General features: G+C 45.3%; 1 protein-coding gene across 1 annotated transcript in view; it reads right to left on the bottom strand.

Annotated features, from left to right (window-relative positions):
• LOC142465270 (uncharacterized) overlaps nt 1–20,312 on the bottom strand; it is a 375,233-nt gene that overhangs the window by 318,641 nt on the left and 36,280 nt on the right. The window lies entirely within an intron of this gene.

The following is a 20,312-nucleotide window of genomic DNA, read 5'->3' as shown; positions in this document are numbered from 1 at the left end:
CAATCCTTTCCCAGGAACCTGCAGGACCCAATGCATAAAGTAATCAGTGATTGGGAACCCAGAAGTTTACAGGATAACTTCACACTCTCCCCGGGCTTTTTCATGTCTGAGCCGGGCTGAACAAGTTGGATATTTGACAAGACTCCTGTGAATGGGAAAGTAACACACGTTAGAAATCAGTTCCCACAATAAAGAAGTCGGGTCACTTTCCCCCTGGGTCCCTGTCACTCACCTGACAGTGAGGACAGACACAGAAAACAGCAGAAGAGAAACATGTTATCTGCTGCCCGCTGTGTCCAAGCACACCAATCTACATACAGCACTTATTCCCTCACCTGCTGTCTCTGTAAGTTTCCCCTCAAACCTCTTAGATTGTAAGCTCTTAGGGCCAGGGATTTCCTTTCCCATTGTCTGATTTTGCTCCACGTATTGTATTTTTTTAATTCCCTGTACTGTGTTGTTTGTGAAGCGCTGAGTACACTTTTGGCGCTATATAGCTAAAGACATTGTCATGCCTGTATGCCCGCAGACCTGGCAAGACACCAGAACTGAGGTGGGAAAGGTATTACACCACACACCCACAGCTAGGTGTATGTTTGAACTGGGGCGCTCCCTGAAATGTGCGGCTAGAGGATGTTTCAACGCCTAAGATATATTAAAAAATTAAAAGATGTAAAAAATTGTGTTGTCGTGTAAAAGAGTATAAAAAATGTATACTGGCCCTTGTTGTTGATTTTTGGCTGCTGCTTGACCTTGAAGAAGGGAACCCCGAGTACTTCTTAGCGTTGCAATAGAAGTATGGAGATGGTCAGCGCAAACTCATGGGCCTCACGGTGTTGATGGAACAGAGTGGAATTCAATAAAAGATGGAATAAAAGATAATAAAACACAGTATTAGTGCATACATCCACATGTGTGGGGAACGAGGGGGAGGGGGGGGGGAGGGGAGGAGGAGGGGAATGGAAGGGTGGGGTGATAGTGGATTGCCACTAGATATATAATAAATGAAACGTGAACAATTAGTTTCAGTGACTCACACGGGCTTGTGTGAGACTTCACCCTCAACGCTGACTGTGGTTGGTAAATGTAAACTCCTATAGTGGAGTAACAATAAACAAAAACTCACACGGCCTAATGTGAGTTTGTTCCCTCAGTGGGTGATGTCAGCCTGCTTAGGTGATGTAGGTACTTCTCAGCAAACAATCCCCAGTGGGTGTGGTGTGTGAGTGGCTCTTTCCCCGTCCCCATAGACCAAAGTATACAGAAACCAGAATTAGCAAAATAAACAGGTCTTTAATGGTAACAGTTTATAACATGAAACATGGAACATGGAAAACAAGCATAAATATACACAGTGTAAATACAAAGTAAATAACGAACACACTCACACTAAAAATCAACTCTTCTTGCCCAGCATCAGCCGCAAGGTTTGATCCGGCGAAATCCCTTCCTCCGTTGGTGTTCTCACTGGCGCGTCCGGCAGTGGAACCGGAAGGGAGGATCTACACCGCATGTCCTGCGGTCGGCTGGGTCCCTCTCTCAATGGGCTCCGGCAGGGAACAACGCGTTTCGCAGTAAGCTTCGTCAGGTTCCTGCCGGATGCCCATTGTGCATAGTATATATAGGTGCTGGGTCTTGATTGATTAATTGCTGTTAGTAAAAACATTGCTAAAAACTTGTCTCTCATAGCGAGCGCGCACTGCTGCATGTATTGTGTGTGCTACATGTTAATAAATGCGATCTCTCAACCGCTTCTATCCTTAATATCAGGGGTTAATGTAACCCTTTGCATAACATTGGTAATTAATATAAATGCTGCACATAATAGAAACATTTCTTTGTAATTGGCACAATCAGCATCCACAGGTGAATTATTTATTTATTTATTTCTAAAAGGGGTGTCAAGTGCCGTGATCATTCTCTATGAGTTGATCACTCCACTCAACCTAGTTGCCTTTTGTGAATACAGCCTGTAGTCATGGTATGGTCATTCACTAGACAAATGGTGTTTAAAATATATAAACCGAAGAGTAATAATTCAATGGTGTTAAAGGGGAATAATTCATTCATGGAGCAATGGTGCCCTCTTGTGGGTGAATTAAGTGTCTACATTTTCAAAGTTGTGGTGATGGGAAATTCATGAGAACATCTATCTATCTAGTTGTTTGAGCGAGAGAACTGAAAGAGTTCAAGGGTTAAAATCAATGGGCATTGGATTATTATTTAAAATATGGCCCAATCACTCACTAGTGACTCTTTGAATGGCATAACAGTACATCTTTTACAATGTTGAGAACAGTACTTTGAGAACAGTACTTTGAGAACAGTATTTCTAGAACAGTACTTTGAGAACAGTATTTCTAGAATGCCTATACACATTGTTGATAAAAAGTTACAGATAAAGGTAATGGATAAAAGGATATGAATAAAAATTATGAATAAAAAGATTTTTTGGTCAAAAATCTAAAAGTTAGAATCATTAAAAAATTGATGGAAAATTGATAAAAAATAGAAGTACATATTCAGAAAGTACATCAATAATTAGTTGCCCCGCTGGTATAAGTCGAACTGTTCGGAAGGTGCTGGTTCAAGCTGAATGCCTATCAAAAATAGGAGGGGGGAAAAGGGAAAAAAAGGGGAAGGTGTGGGGATGGAAACGGATCAGTAGGAACTTAGAGAAAAGCTGCAATGTCGATCTCTACATTTAGACCACTGGGGGCCAAACTTTTCAATTTATAAATCCAAAATGTTTCTTTTTTGGATAGGGTTGTCAATCTATCTCCCCCCTCCAATGTGGTGGGACTGTTTCAATGCCCCTAAATACAAGGCCAGGTGGATCTCCTTGATGGTGTAGTGCAAAATGTTTTGATACGCTGTGTGTCATTAGTTTACGCCTAATGTTCCCTAGGTGTTCCAGTATGCGCACCCGTAACGGTCGGCTGGTGCGCCCTACATACTGGCGTCCACAGGGGCAGTTCAGTAGATATACTACGAATTCTGTCTTGCAGTTTATGAAAGTCGAAATTTTGAACTGCTCTCCTGGGAACAGTCTAATATTCTGAAGAATCGCTTCATTGCAAAAAATTATGATAACAAAGAAATGAACGAAGCGATTAGAGAAGTAGGGAAGCTTAAACGTAGCGATATCTTGAAAACCAATCCACCGAAACCTAGAGAGGATTTCAATATTGCTTTTCTAACACAATATAGTCAAGATGCTGGGAGTATACAACAGATCCTAAACAAACACTGGCATCTCCTACAGGGGGACCCCACCCTGAAAGAACACCTCCCAGAGAAACCTAAGGTGATATACAAAAGGGCTGATAACATTAAAAGGCGGTTAGCACCAAGCCTTTTCCAGCCAGAAAATAAGACAACAGGCCAGGACACAAACTGGTTGCAGAAAGTGAAAGGTTTCCACAGATGCAGTACCTGTAAAGCCTGCAAACAGGGGACGAAAGAGAAAATACAGTTTAGCTCGAATGTAACAGGAGAACAGTTCAAAATTTCGACTTTCATAAACTGCAAGACAGAATTCGTAGTATATCTACTGAACTGCCCCTGTGGACGCCAGTATGTAGGGCGCACCAGCCGACCGTTACGGGTGCGCATACTGGAACACCTAGGGAACATTAGGCGTAAACTAATGACACACAGCGTATCAAAACATTTTGCACTACACCATCAAGGAGATCCATCTGGCCTTGTATTTAGGGGCATTGAAACAGTCCCACCACATTGGAGGGGGGGAGATAGATTGACAACCCTATCCAAAAAAGAAACATTTTGGATTTATAAATTGAAAAGTTTGGCCCCCAGTGGTCTAAATGTAGAGATCGACATTGCAGCTTTTCTCTATGTTCCTACTGATCCGTTTCCATCCCCACACCTTCCCCTTTTTTTTCCCTTTTTCCCCCTCCTATTTTTGATAGGCATTCAGCTTGAACCAGCACCTTCCGAACAGTTCGACTTATACCAGCGGGGCAACTAATTATTGATGTACTTTCTGAATATGTACTTCTATTTTTTATCAATTTTCCATCAATTTTTTAATGATTCTAACTTTTAGATTTTTGACCAAAAAATCTTTTTATTCATAATTTTTATTCATATCCTTTTATCCATTACCTTTATCTGTAACTTTTTATCAACAATGTGTATAGGCATTCTAGAAATACTGTTTTCAACATTGTAAAAGATGTACTGTTATGCCATTCAAAGAGTCACTAGTGAGTGATTGGGCCATATTTTAAATAATAATCCAATGCCCATTGATTTTAACTCTTGAACTCTTTCAGTTCTCTCGCTCAAACAACTAGATAGATGTTCACATTATGAATTTCCCATCACCACAACTTTGAAAATGTAGACACTCACACACCACACCCACTGGGGATTGTTTGCTGAGAAGTACCTACATCACCTAAGTAGGCTGACATCACCCACTGAGGGAACAAACTCACATTAGACCGTGTGAGTTTTTGTTTATTGTTACTCCACTATAGGAGTTTACATTTACCAACCACAGTCAGCGTTGAGGGTGAAGTCTCACACAAGCCCGTGTGAGTCATTGAAACTAATTGTTCACGTTTCATTTATTATATATCTAGTGGCAATCCACTATCACCCCACCCTTCAATTCCCCTCCTCCTCCTCCCCTCCCCCCCTCCCCCCCTCCCCCTCGTTCCCCACACATGTGGATGTATGCACTAATACTGTGTTTTATTATCTTTTATTCCATCTTTTATTGAATTCCACTCTGTTCCATCAACACCGTGAGGTCCATGAGTTTGCGCTGACCATCTCCATACTTCTACCACACACCCACAGCAGTGGGAGCAAGCCCGGAGTGTGGTATAGAGTTGCTGGGCCTGTTTAATGAGTAGTTAGTGATACTTGCAACGTCTTTAGTAGTATGCGTAGGGATAGTCGTGTCCGTGTGCCAATGTCCAAGGGTTCCAGAGGGTAGAGTCGTCGGGGTACAAAGCCAGGTCCAAGGGTTTCAGAGAGCAGTGTGGTCGAGAGCGTAGCAAGGTTCAAAGGGATACACAGAGCAGAGTGGTCTAGAACAAGCAGGGAAATCCAAAGGTGAAGCACAGGAGCAGGATACAGCAGGGACACAGAGGGAGCACAACATAGGTCAGCACACAGGGAAACAGGAACTATGCAGAGCGAAGAAGAAGTGGACAGACAGGGATTATAAAGGAAGGTGCACCAATGACAGAGAGGGGAGGAGCAGAGAGAGAAGTGGGAGAAGATAGGGATAGGTCAGGAAGAAGAGAGGAGGAGACAGAAGGGGTAATCAGGGGAGTAACCGGTAGGAATTGGGAGGAGGAGTCAGGGTCGTGGCAGGGCAGAGAAAAGGAGCGTGTGTGCGCACCCTCTGTAAGTTGAGGGTGCGCGCGCACAGGCTGTGAGAGGGAGATGGCCCGCAGGGACCGGGAGGAGGACGTAGAGGGCGGACAGAGCCCGGAGGAGGAGCGCGTGCGCGCGCCCTGCGTGAGCGGAGGGGGCGCGTGCACAGGCCGTGTCACCAGGCGCTCGGAGCGCCGCGCTGCGGGAACCGTGCAGGAGGGGGGCAGAGGAGCGGACGGGACTGCCGGGGATGGCAAGGTATTGTTCGTGGGCGCAGCGAGTGACTGGGAGCGGGGAACGCTGGTGCAGGAGCTCTGGGACTGCGCGGGTGCGCGAGGTCTGCGGGGCATGCGCTGAGGAAGTGGGAGAGAGGTAGAAGGAACGGGACAGGAGTGGGACCGGGTAGAAGGTATAACAGGAGATGGGACAGGGGAAGATAAGGAAGGTGTACTAGAAGGCGGACAGAACCCCTGTAGATAGCACTCTTTTCCGGTGTGAGATGATGATTGATTTAAAATTACTATCTTTATTAAACAACTTTATTAAAACAATGGGGTTAAAACAATTATTAAATAGTACCAAGTTCTGCCAACTCTTGGAATTAGTAGTTCCAGAGAAGTGTGTGATTACTAGCCTTGACAAAGCACATTCGCGAAACGCGCGCATCGGCACCACGTGACCACGTGCACGCGCGGAGCCCATGTTCACAGACGCTGACTCAGTGTACCTTAGGAAAGTCAGCGTGGCTCTGCTCCTGCACAATTACGGGCTTATCACAGACCTGACGGTCTCATGAGCCAATCTTAGGAACGGCACAATCTATATCTGGCAGCCTATTATTTCAATAAAAGGGATACCTTAATGCAAGCATCCTCCTACAGCACTGAGCTTAAAGGATACAATCTAGCTAGCAAACGGCACCCCATCCAGTCATTAACCTCTGGACTGCCAGTCTATCACCACATATGGAGTAGTGCTGCACCCATTAGGGAAAGGTCTTATACAGATGACCAGTATGTTCACCCTACAAGGAGCAGCACTTAGCAGATAACTCTGTATCAGAATATGCAGGAGTTTCAGCAGTGCCACTACTCTCACCAGTAATTTATTAATACTAGTGTTAACTATAGATCTGCTACTACAGATCCGGGTTTCACACGTCATAACAAAACAACTATCTTGCACCTATACACCAACAATTCCACTGTTGGTGTAAGAGGACACCATTGGGTGCATAACAACCTAGATTTGCAATTCACAAATCAATATTATACTACTGACTGCAAAAGATAGCAGCAAAGTAAAGGTTACTGTGTTAGCGCACCTATTGTATTAAATTACTGTGGCACTACATATATGGTCCTAATCACCGTTCCCACTATCATACCAATCTCTAGTATATCACTCTATATGAGGGGCACTAGGGCCAGTGAATATCCTAACACTGGACATTAACATTAATCACACACTTCTCTGGAACTACTAATTCCAAGAGTTGGCAGAACTTGGTACTATTTAATAATTGTTTTAACCCCATTGTTTTAATAAAGTTGTTTAATAAAGATAGTAATTTTAAATCAATCATCATCTCACACCGGAAAAGAGTGCTATCTACAGGGGTTCTGTCCGCCTTCTAGTACATCGCCCTATTTGCCCCTCACAGCACCACTTCCTCAATTCACATTCACAAGCTGGAGCAGGGTATTTCACAAGTATAGAAGATAAGGAAGGGGAAGGAATCCCCTGGATCGTCACAGACATACAATAAAATACAATAACACTCAGAGGAAGGTGTATATGCATCGTTGCTTTACTGGTATTGGAACCGACCACCCTTTTGTTTCAGAGTAACCTGTTAGACCCCGTTTAAGCTGGGTCCATTACTGGGATCCTGTCTGGTCCTATGAAGGTGAAGATTATACCTATGAACTCTTTGGGAACTGTCACTTCCATGCAGGCTGAGATTCATACTTTGGCACATCTAGAAATGATCCGCCAACACCCAGGAACCCTCTTTCTGAGGCCCTCTGTGGTGTGTCACTTTCCCCTCTCTGGGACCTGTTGGATACCACTAGCCATCTTCTTGGATCCTAATTAAGCGGCACTCTCCCTATCTTAACATAATAAATAAAGGGGGACCTGGTCTGTTTTATTACGTTATGAATATATCCCTATCTACTCTCCCCGAGACTCCTCTCCCTTTATCTTCCAGGAACCTGACTCTCTAGAACTTTCCTCCTATCCTACATACTCATCGTGACATCAGGATCCCTATGACAACACAGGGTGGGCCCAGCAAACACTAACCTGCTAGTAACCCCTTAGTAGGGGGGTTACATAAATATAGCACCAAGTGTAATTATGACGTCAGGTTTCTCTATCACCTCCTCAGACATACATATTTGGTTTGTTTGTATCAAACGTGCCATAAATGGACTGCATTTGGGATTGGTGGAGATTACTCGACATTACCCAGAAGTTTGATAATTGGGTTGTGTCTAAAAATAACTCTAATTCTATTGAATAAGTCAACTGAATAAACTTCGATGTATTTTACTCTCTCTCCATGATTTATAATTACAGACAGAAGTATAAATTACTTACAGCTGTGATTGCAATTACACAATGAAGCGTCACTTTCATTTATTTCTGTTTATTGATGATTTTATCCCCATATAAAGTGACCGCATTGGGAAAATCAGAAACATTACAAACACCATCTGAGAAATACTATGACTTGTCCTGAGGGAAATAAGACATAACATTATTCCCCCATCACTAAGCAGAGAAATGTAGGATAAACCTGTGTGTTTCCCTCAGGTCCCATGTCAGTCTCTCCCTCTCAGTAATGTCCCATATGACACATCCCCGTCCCACTGATTTACACATCGCTCTCAGCAGCTTCCCTTTCCTGTGATACATTTGCTGCAGTTTTATCCTCAATTGGGGAGATTTAAATTAACCTAATCAGTAAGGTTTTGCTGCCCTCTAGTGGTGAGAGGGTGTAATTGTTGCTGAGTGTTTTAGTATGGAAGGTCTGTGAGATATTGTCACTGTGTCCCTAGCACAGTAATACACGGCGGTGTCTTCCAACTTCAGACTGTTTATCTGTAGATAAGCCGCGCTAATGGGATTATCTGTTGTGATTGTGAATCTTCCTTGGAATGACGAGGAGTAGATTGTCTCCCCATCCTCAGGGTCAATTCTGCCCATTGCAATCCTTTCCCTGGAACCTGCAGGACCCAGTGCATATAGACGCTGGTGATTGGGAACCCAGAAGGTTACAGGATAACTTCACACTCTCCCCGGGCTTTTTCATTTCTGAGCCGGGCTGAACAAGTTGGATATTTGACATGACTCCTGTGAATGGGAAAGTAACACACGTTAGAGATCAGTTCCCACAATAAAGAAGTCGGGTCACTTCCCCCCTTGTCCCTGTCACTCACCTGAGAGTGAGGAGAGACACAGAAAACAGCAGAAGAGAAACATGTTATCTGCTGCCCGCTGGGTCCGGGCTCAGGACACAAGTCACAGAGATTACTGTCACATCACAGCCCTGCGGCTCCAGCTTCTCTACCTGACAGATCCCAGACAGGAAGCACAGGCTGAATTTGCATGTTCTGATGAGGAGAATAAAGAGCCTTCAGTCCTTGTAATAATAACTCACATCAGAGATTAAAGAAGAAAACTGCAAGAGGTGACAGGACAGAGGTTAGACCTGTTTCCCCAGAAGGTCCCACTCACTGTGTCCCCCCCTATTCCCCTATTCCCTGGCAGTGAGACCTTGTTACCCCCACAGCAGTCAGTGCATGTGATAGAGATACAGTTACACGAGGAAATCCCCGTCTCTAGTTACCTTGTATATCAGCCTCACTCACACGGCCTCTGACACAGAACAATCAGCTTTATTTATCAGTGTTTCTCAGTAATGTTGGGTGTGTAAAGCTCATACACTGAATATAAATGGGAATTCATTAACTAGATGGGAACACACTGAACAAATACCCCTGCTTCAGCTTAAATAATATGGTAGGTGTTGGTGCTTAAAGGGGCTAAATATATAGAAAACCAGAGAGAAAAGGACCCCTGTGTAGCACTCTGTCACCTTGTGAGATGATGATTTGATTAAAACATATATTGATTTTATTAGGAACGCGCTATCACCGGTTAGGGAAAGACAGCGTGGCTCAGCTCCTGCACAGCTACATGCTCCTGCAAGACCCGATGGGCTAAGGGAGCCCTCTATGAGGGAGTTTATCTATTTAAACTGGCAACTAACAGTATACAGCTCAACCCTGTTATAGCGCGGTCCTCGGGGGCCACCCGATCCAACTGCGCTATAACCGGGGTCACACTATTTAAAATAAAAAAGGCCGCCGCGCGCCCGATTGGGAGGAGGGGGAGGAGAGAGGAGGGGGAAGAGGTGGCCGGCAGCCCTACACGTCCCCCAGCAGCCCTACACGTCCCCCAGCAGCCCTACACGTCCCCCAGCAGCCCTACACGTCCCCCAGCAGCCCTACACGTCCCCCAGCAGCCCTACACGTCCCCCAGCAGCCCTACACGTCCCCTCGCAGTTCCCCCAGCAGCCTCACTTCCCCTAGCAGCCTCACTTCCCCCAGGTGTTCCACACCGATCCCCCCCGCCTGCTCCGATCCCCCCCCGCCAGCCATGCTCCGATCCCCCCGCCAGCCTCGTCCGCCCCGCCAGCCCCGCTCCGATCCCCCATGCAAGCCACACTCTGATCCCCCCATGCCAGCCTTGCTCCAATCCCCCCTGCCAGCCACGCTCCGATTAAACCCCCCCCCCCCCCCGCCAGCCCCGTTCTGATCCCGAGCAGCTGACACCAAAGGTAGGAAGGTAGGGGGGGGGGGCTGTGAGCGAGCTGTGAGTGTGTGTTGTGAGTGTGTGCAGTGTGTTGTGAGCGTGTGCAGTGTGCTGTGAGTGTGTATGAGGTGCAAGCAAAAATCCGGAGAGCTTACCTTTAGGATATTAGATCAGGGTGGAGGGTACAATACGATACCTTATTAGAACCAATGAATGTGGTCTTTTGCAGTGAAATTCGTAGATCTTAGTTCCTCTGCTCAACCCCAGAAAGGGGTATCCAAACCCTTGATAAACATGGGAACAAACAAAGAATAGGGGGAGCAGGAGGTTAGAGGGAAAAGAACACAAGCCTTCAGTCACAGTAATCAAATAGCTAATCAAAAACATTGCAAAACCTTACAAAAAATGGACGTGGGGTATATTAATAAGATAATCAGGTAAATGAATACTCACACGGCCCTGTGTGAGTAAAAGTATATAGGGGTATCTTGTAGCTGCTGCTTCTTGTTAACCCAGAAGGTTTAATTGAAGTGGTGGATGGGATCAAGGAGAGAAATATATATACAACTTACACGGCCATGTGTAAGCCCAATCCTTGAAAGGTATCTGTGGGGTACCTCTAGTTGACTTATCCGTGGTACAGTGCACACATCTGATGACAGACAGGGTGTTGAATGGGGTAGGAGGGGGGAGGGAAGGAGAGGAGGGAAGGTGGGGAGGGGGGAAGGGAAGGTGATGAAGGGGAGAGGGAAGGTGAGGAGGGGGGAAGGGAAGGTGCGGAGGGGTGGGGGGAAGGTAGGAGAGGAGGGGAGAAGGTATGGAGAGAGTGTGTGGGGTTCAGATCAGAGAAGAGCCATTGTGGGGGGGGTTGTAGGGTGTTGGTGGGGGGGGGGAGGAGGGGGAATATGGAAGAGGGGGAATATGGAATAGGGAGAGTAGGGTACGCAGAGTGCTGGCCACTGTATCAGGGCGACACCTATAACTTTCAGGAAGTCGGTCGTGTCGGCTGGGTCCGAAATCGTATAGAAACGGCCGTTTCTTGGGACGATGAGCTTGAAAGGGAATCCCCTTCGGTAGGAGATCCCTTGATCCCGGAGGAGGGTGATAAGGGGTTTCATGTCCAAGCGTTTCAGGACCGTGGACCGGGATAGATCGCTGAATACTTGGACCACGTGGTCGGCCATTTTAATGGTTCCCGCGCTCCTCGCCGCAGCCGCCAGCTTCTCCTTGGTGGATTATGCATGGTATCGGACTATGACGTCCCGGGGGCGATTAGGATCGGGGGAGTTCGGGCCCAGGGCTCGGTGAGCTCTATCGAGCTGAAGTTCGTGCTCAGATAGGGTAGGGACCAGGTTCAGAAAGAGGGTCTTAAGATAGGTCTGGAGGGACTCAGGCGAGACCGACTCCGGGATCCCCCTGAAGCGCAGGTTCTGCCTCCTGTCTCTATTTTCCTGGTCCTCGATAGAGCTTTTAAGCGCGGCGATTTCGTGCCCCATACGGGCCATATCATCTTCCATGTTGGAGTGGGCATCTGATATGGTGGTGATTTGTTCCTCCACTGCGTCCGTCCTCTCGGTTAGGGTGCTTACGTCCGCCCGTATGTCCCTTAGGACCTTCTCCAGGTCCTCCATGAATCCTCGGCGCATTCGTAGGAGAAGCTCTTCAAAGAACTCTTTGCCAAGTTCTGGGGGTATCGGGGGCGTTAGGCTCCAGGTTGCGGCCTCCGCGGCATGTTCCTGCTCCTCGGCGCCATCTTGGGAGTCTGAGGACGGCTCCAGCGGGCGCGGGTTAGGCTGAAGGAATTTGGATATGGGGTTCTGAACCTTCTTTTGAGGCTTCCCCGCCATGCCTGGGGTGTTGGGGGGGGGGGGGGTAGTGGAGTCTTTTGGGGGGTCTCTGCAGAGTTTAATGCGCGATTCTAAATCTCTTCGTAGGGAGGGTGTCGGGAGCTCTTCTCCTATCCTGCCATTAGCGGTGACGTCACCGGAAGTCTGTTTGCTTTATTTTTAATGGTGGAAAACTTTACTTTTGGGGGATGTGTTTTTTTATTTTTTATTTATTCTTTTCTCCTGAGTACTTGCTGCTGTATAGTATTTTTATTTTGAGCAGTTTTTATTATTTTGTTGCAGGCCTTTGTTTGCTGTAGGGATTTTTGACAGGGGGGCATGAGATATGAACTGCCAGTCCAAGCACACATGTATCTTATGGTCCTGTGGCAGCCATTTTATGGCTGAGTTGTAACAGCTCAATGGCCAGAACGGGGTACCCCCAGATCTACCCCCGAGGTGTCCACACACCTCCCAGTGAGCCCGTGTAGAGGGGGGGGGGGGGAGCCGTTAAGATCCCTCAGCCCTGTGTTGGCCCCGATTCGCCCTCGTCCCTTCCGGAGCCTCCAAGTGTTCCAGGGGCAAGATGGCTGCCCTCTCCTCCCCCCGCTCCCCGCGCGGCCGCCACTACCCCGAGAGCCCTCACCTCCAGAGCCCTCGGCGAATGGGCTCGCTCGCTGCAGACGGCTCCCGCCGCTCACCGCCGGGACCCGACACCAGGTGCGGCCGCCACGGAGAACGGGACAGAGCGGTAGGCCCCCGTAGGCTGTCTAGGTGGGGAAATCCAAGGCCCGACAGGTGTCACCACTCCCGCGCGGCACCCACCTCTCTCGCCAGCACCAGCGGCGGGTTGATGCTAATCAGGCTGCCGGACAGATCCTCTCTCCGCGCTCCGGGTCCCAGATGGTTTGGCGGGCTGCAGACCTTGGTCTCAGAGAGACTGCCTAGCGGAGTTTGGCGCCCAGTCTAGGTAAATCAGTCTTGTTTGGCCGCCATGTTAAACACACAGCAATGTGAGAGAGGGGGCCCAGGGGACCCGGTTTTTGCGTGTGTGCTTGGGGTTTGTGTGGGATCCGCCGCCGCTGGGGCAGACAGCACAAAGAGGGTATCTTCCCCCAGCTTTTTTAATATTTTTTGGGGGGTTTCTTGGTCCTAGTTATCTTTATTTTATCCTCTCCTGGGACAGAGCTATACAAACACACGTCTTGCCTGCTCGGTGTCTTGGCCACGCCCCTCGTCCTTGAGCTCTTTTAATGTATCGGGCCTTCTATTTCTCTTATGTAGTTCTGACACTTCTGACAATTTTTCCTGCAGCTCTAATATTTGGGACTCCCTCTTCTTTTTACGCCCTGCCGCAATGCTGATAAGTGAACCACGTAGGGTTGCCTTGTGAGCCTCCCATAGAATAATCCCTGAGTTGACGCTATCTTTATTTATCCTAAAAAAATTGGTCCAGCTCATCACTTATCAACTGGCTGATCTCTGGGATTTTTATAATTGCCTCATTTAGTTTCCAGTTCGCTCCAGACTAAAATAAGAACACCGAATTTCAATCGGTGCGTGGTCTGACCATGAAATATCATGGATCTTAGCATATGCTACCTGTGGAACAATTCTGTTGGATACAAAGAAGTAGTCTATTTGGCTATAACTTTCGTGGGGGTGTGAAAAAAGGTGTACAGTATCCCCTTTCTCCCGGGTGTAGCTCTCTCCAAATGTCAATTACGTGCCTTTCCTTCAATTCCTTCGACAGTGCCACTGACCTCACTTTTCGGCAATGTCTCGCCTTGGAAGATCTATCAATATCTGGATCTAAAATCCTATTAAAGTCTCCCCCCATGATCACTTGCCCCTTGGCTACGACATCTAATGTTTTAAAGAAGTTTAATAAGAAGGCCGGGTCTTGTTCACATGGGGCATAGACATTTGCGATCGTCAGTGGCTGTCCCTGGATTGAACCCGTTAGGATTATGTACCTACCGTCCCTGTCTTTCTTAACTTGTTCCGTGATAAAGGGACATCTATTATGGAAGAGAACCGCCATTCCTCTCTTTTTTACTTTAGCAGATGAGAGAAAGAAGCGCCTGAAATGCTTATCAAGATATTTAGGGTAATTGGACTCACTAAAGTGTGTCTCCTGGATTAGGACTATATCTGCCTTCATTCTGTTGTATTCGGCCATTGCTATTTTTCTCTTGCTTTGGCTGTTAAGTCCTTTTACATTATGCGAAACTAAGTTTAGAGCCATTTAGGTAGTTCTAGGTCTTCTCTTACTTCTGCACCTCTCTTACCTGGGTCACGCGGGAGGCTGCCCCTCTGCCATGTTTTAATCTTCTGCGGATCTTCTGAATTGAGCAGGACCCTGTTGGGGAGGATGAACGGACCTCGGGAAGGGGATGGGGAACAAATAACAAAGCATATAAAAAAGCAAATAAAAATCGTCTTCAACGTACAAACACGAAAACAAGAGCCACCTCTGGCCCGAGTTGGCTTCGGCTCTTCTGCCCTAGGGCTTATCATTTCTTCCGGACCTCGCGCGGCGAAGGTCCAGTCACCTGAGTCTCCATGACTCTCAAGAGCCCCAGGGACTTTAATGGGCATAGGGGCTACTCCCCCACCCCTTTGTATCCGGAACATGCGGACTGCAAGGCGTTTCTGCCCCATGTCCCGCTTCAGCGCAATCTTATACTGTCCACCTAACATCATATACAGCAAACAACCCAACATCAGTGTATTCAACTTCTTACCCCCCCCTTTTTTTTTAATAGTCAATTTTGTCAGTGACTGCCAGCCTCCCTAGCACCTATCTGCTAACCTCCTGGGAGCTATACTGTGGCTCAACTTCCCCCTCCCCCCTATTGTCTCCTTTCTGTTTGAATCCCCTCAATTTGCTCAGCCCGTTCATATTCTCCTTCCTACCGCTACTAAGGGCACTGCCATATCTCTTCTCCACTACCATACGTGCCTCCCCCTTCCTCGTTCCTCTATAGATATACCTAAAACCTGTATCCCTCATTCCCCAGCAGGTGGAGCTGTGGGTTCAATTTTTGTTCTCCCTTCATGGCTCCCCTAGTTGTCTCCCTCTACTCTCCTTTCCTATCTCCATTATGACTTGTGCCAGAGAGACTAGAATGACTACTTTAAAGAATAAGGGGCTATCTATTCAGACTAACTTAAACCATTATAACCATAACTCCTAACATGGGTGTGACTTCCTCTATTTACTGCAATCCTAGCACAGCTGCACTACTCCCCTTTTTCCCTCTCTTCTTTTTTCCCTTCTCCCCTCTTCTTTCCCCCTCTCCCCCCCTTCCACCTTTTAATATAGCGCCGCTCTACCAGGGTGGATCCCCCCTGTCCCCCCTCCCAGACATACTGCCCTCTGTCGGGTGGCTATGATGTGTTTACCCGGGCGCTATCTCTAACCGTGGTTTGTATTGGATGTAAATGTCCTATTATGGTAAGGAAGGTATAATACAGCCGTAGTATGATCCACTTGGGATGTCCTCGTGTGACTCAAAAAGAAACAGGGGAAAAAAAGAGAAAGAGAGGAAAGAGAGGCAGAAGGAGGTCTCCTAAAAACACACATGAAGTAAAAGGGGTTTTTAACATAAGTAAAACTAAATTGACAGATACACAACTGAGTCTCATAGCTAGGGGCCTCAATTTCGCACCAGCAACAAGACCAAGCGGTTTTACCATGTTTATGGATGCGAATAAATTTTTGAGGCAACTAACTATGAAGAGGTTCTTCCTCAATAAAGACGCGCAAACTAGGCACACGACCAACAACAATTCGGTGGGAACGGTAGAAAGAGAAAAAGACGACTTTGTACACTCAGAGTTAAAAGCGAAATCCAAGTTCAACCCCACAGGCAGCAAAGGGCATCAATTGGAGGTGTACCATCAGCTGATACTAGAAGACCTTGAAAAATTAACAAGTAATAAAAAGAACTTCAGAGACAATATGAGCAAAGAGGAGAAACAAGCACTAGAAGAACTATCAGAGGATAGGTCCATCACGATCAAGCCGGCCGATAAGGGTGGCGGCGTGGTGGTGATGGATACAGACTACTATCTTTTAGAGGCGAATAGGATTTTCTGGGATACGACAACATACCAGAACTTAACTCACGATCCCACAAAGGCTCACAAGCAGGAATTAGATGTAATTCTAGACAGAGGTAAGAATCTAGGAATCCTCAATGATAAAGAATGGGGGTATATCCATCAAGACAACCCAATCCTACCTGTATTTTATTTTCTGCCAAAGGTGCATAAGTGCATGGAAACTCCACCAGGCAGGCCTATCATATCAGGCATTGGATGTCTAACACAGAATCTGTCAGAGTACTTAGACCATTTCCTACAAAAGTATGCCACAGGGGGAAGGTCATACCTCAAGGACACAAATCAAGTCATAAATTTACTTAAAAATGTACAATGGCAAGATGACTTTATATTGGCCACCTGCGATGTTAAATCACTATATACCAGCATCAGACATAGGGATGGCCTCGGGGCAGTTGAAAGGACTATATCAAAAGACAGTTTGATTTTAGAGGAACAGCGTAATTTTATCATTGATAGCATGAAGTTTATTTGAACCCATAATGCTTTTTGGTTCAATGGTCTTTTTTACCTCCAAATGTGTGGAACCGCGATGGGGACCAGGTTTGCACCCAGTTACGTCAACATTTTTCTGGCTGACTGGGAGGAGACGAACATTTGGTCCACGCACCCTTTCAGTGCAAATCTGACACCGGTATATAGACAATGTACTATTCATATGGAAGGGGGGAGAGGCGGACCTTACACAATTCATTGAATATATCAATGAAAATAAAGTGAATTTGGAGTTTACCTCTGAACACAGTAAAATGAACATCAATTTTTTAGACTTGACAATTTGCATAGATCAGTCAGCCATTAAGACAAAAACTTTTTTTAAACCCACTGATGCTAATAATTTTTTATTAACATCAAGCTGCCACCACCCAAAAATGGCTCCAAAATATACCTTACGGCCAATTTAGGCGAATAAAAAGAAATTGCACAGATGACAGCATATTTAAGCATCAAGCCCAGACATTAAAAGGAAGGTTCTTAGAAAGAGGCTATAAACCAGAGCTAATAGAATCAGCAGTAGATAAAACGAACAAACTACCACGCAGCGATTTATTGAAATCAAAAGTGAATGATAAATATTTCGATTTTACTACACCATTTATCACAACCTATAATTCGGACGCTACTAAAATATAACAAATCATCAAACGACATTGGCATGTGGTACAGACAGACCCTGTTCTGAAAGACCACATTCCGGATGTCCCGAGAGTAATTTTCAGAAAAGCCCCATGCATAAAATCAAAACTGGCCCCTAGCGTCTTCAAAAAAGGAGACTTAACAAAAACCCAGAGTTGGCTGCCTCCGCCAAAAGTTTTTTTTAGCTGTTTTGGCTGCAAGGCATGCAAACAAGTCACAAAAGGGGAAAAACGGAATTCACCTCCAATATTACGAAAGAGGTCTTTAAAATTAAACAAAACTTAAATTGCCGTACAGATCACATTGTGTACCTCCTGTCATGCCCATGTGGACTCCAGTACGTGGGCCGCACTACAAGACCGTTGAGGGTCCGCGTACTGGAACACATGGGTAATATACGTAAGCAGCTCATGACACACAGTGTCTCCAAACATTTCAGTTTACCCCATGGAGGTAACCCAGGAGTCCTAACCTATAAAGGGATTGAGAGAGTAGACGCCCACTGGAGAGGGGGTGATAGGTTGCGTAAATTGTGCCAACGGGAAACGTTTTGTATTTACAAATTGAAGACGTTAACTCCAAGGGGTCTCAATATAGATATTGAGAGGTTTGATGAGGAGAGATGGAGCACTACAGGAAAAAACTGCTAGAGAGTGTGTTCCCAATAAAAAGGTTTATTGGATCAGAGCATAGCACACAAAAAATGAGCCCTGGGGCCCCCACCAACGCGTTTCGAGCTTGCGCTCTTTCTCAAGGTGCATACCCTCTGGCAAATCCCCTTACCTGATATAGGTTCATTTTCCCGCCTTTCCTCGCCACTAACCCGTCGCTCAGTAGCGTCACAAGGAGCGCGCCATGTTGCCATGGCGCCCCATGAGTCGCGCCGTCGCGCTGGGTAGAGTGGTGACGTCAGCGCGTCTTTGAACCGCAACAACAGCTTTATTTCTATCACCTAACGAACACTAATAAAAAAAAAACTTAAAACAACTTTATTGAACATTTTGATTATGAACAGTATACACTCTCCGTTCTCCACGAAGTATCTAAGGAAAACATTATAAAAACAACAAAAGTATTAAAACAATCCTTGGTAGTTAGTGATGTTCTTTCTCTCTTTCTTGGAATACCTATATGTGACTTTTATGAATGATTTCAGTTAAACACAAACATAGAACAAGAAACAGTGCAGGCATGTTTGGAGATAACAACCCTTATCGACACTGTATCACGTTTTACAGACGGTTCATAGATGATTTAATATTTATTTGGGAAGGAATCACTTTTATCATTCATCAATCACCTTAATCACAATGAGTTAAATTTAAAATTCACCCACACTTTTGATTATCATCACTTACATTATTTGGATTTATTTTTATTCATTGATATGGATGGGAAAATTAATTCAAATGTATATAGAAAAACAAACTCCCGGAACACATATTTAAGATTTGACAGCTGTCATCCAAAACCCCTCCTAAATTCAATTCCAAAAGGACAACTAATACGTCTAAAGCGAATATGTTCAAAAAATGAAGATTTCATAATTCAAGCGAATGACTTATTAAAAAGATTTGAAGAGAGGGGATACCCTAGTCTGTTCAATAAAGTTGTTTTAAGTTTTTTTTTATTAGTGTTCGTTAGGTGATAGAAATAAAGCTGTTGTTGCGGTTCAAAGACGCGCTGACGTCACCACTCTACCCAGCGCGACGGCGCGACTCATGGGGCGCCATGGCAACATGGCGCGCTCCTTGTGACGCTACTGAGCGACGGGTTAGTGGCGAGGAAAGGCGGGAAAATGAACCTATATCAGGTAAGGGGATTTGCCAGAGGGTATGCACCTTGAGAAAGAGCGCAAGCTCGAAACGCGTTGGTGGGGGCCCCAGGGCTCATTTTTTGTGTGCTATGCTCTGATCCAATAAACCTTTTTATTGGGAACACACTCTCTAGCAGTTTTTTCCTGTAGTGCTCCATCTCTCCTCATCAAACCTCTGAATATCCTGGAGAACAGGCAGCACACGTCCATGGAAGAAAAGACCCACAGAAGACCCATCTAACAGTGAGTGATTTGCTCCTTTTACACCACAGAAATCCTATTCAATGTATGAGACTGGACACAAGCAAGTGTGAGTATTCATCAATCAAGGGATGTTGCTCTTCCAGCTTATTGATGCAATGGAAGTGGTGTGATGCTTTAAGGGTTATTAATCGTGGGACACTTCAAGGATTTGGAATTATGTCTTTATACACATTATCCAGCAAATGGTCAGGTCTGTGTTAGAGCACTATACAGTGTTGTTTACTCAATATAGATATTGACCTGGGGGCCTTTATGTAACCATACCGCATTTTTCATTGACCTCAAATATTAGATACAGTAATTTTATTAATATTTGCTCACTCAGCTGGAAACAACCACGTTATTATCTTTTTTAGCTTACTATTTTATACAACAATTAATCCATTGGGTTTACCAATCGGCCTTTATATTCTCATATTTCTCATTGTTTCATTGATACATTTACATCAAGGCTAGATTAGTCCACTTTTAGGGTCGGACACTCAGCCCTAAAAACTGATATAGAGATTTGCATTGAGTGGGGTGACAAATCAGTTTTATCCTCTGAATTAGTATCATGTAAGTACTTAATTTTACTTTAGTTATTGTATACATCACATTTTTGATTTTATATATATATATATATATATATATATATATATATATATATATATATATATAATCTTTATTAGTAACACACTATAATTTAACAGTAGCTATATTAGTCATAAGTTTTTTAACATTATTCATATGTAACCACATATTTTAAAGAGTAATAAAGTATTTCTTAGAAAGTTTTTTAGATAGCTTATTTATAGGACTATTTTTAATTAGAAGTTTTTACTATGTATAAAAGATACTTTCTTAACATTCTGGATGGGTGTTTGCCACCATCCGTCTATGTATTTTAGAACTTTGGGAGCGCACACCATATGCTATCCCACACCACACATGAGAGACTATGGGAAGCTCTAAGT

This window comes from Ascaphus truei, chromosome 13, assembly GCF_040206685.1.
Source record: "Ascaphus truei isolate aAscTru1 chromosome 13, aAscTru1.hap1, whole genome shotgun sequence".
NCBI lineage: Eukaryota > Metazoa > Chordata > Amphibia > Anura > Ascaphidae > Ascaphus > Ascaphus truei.
The sequence above is the reverse complement of the archived record's forward strand: the minus strand, read 5'-3'. Positions and strand labels throughout refer to the sequence as shown.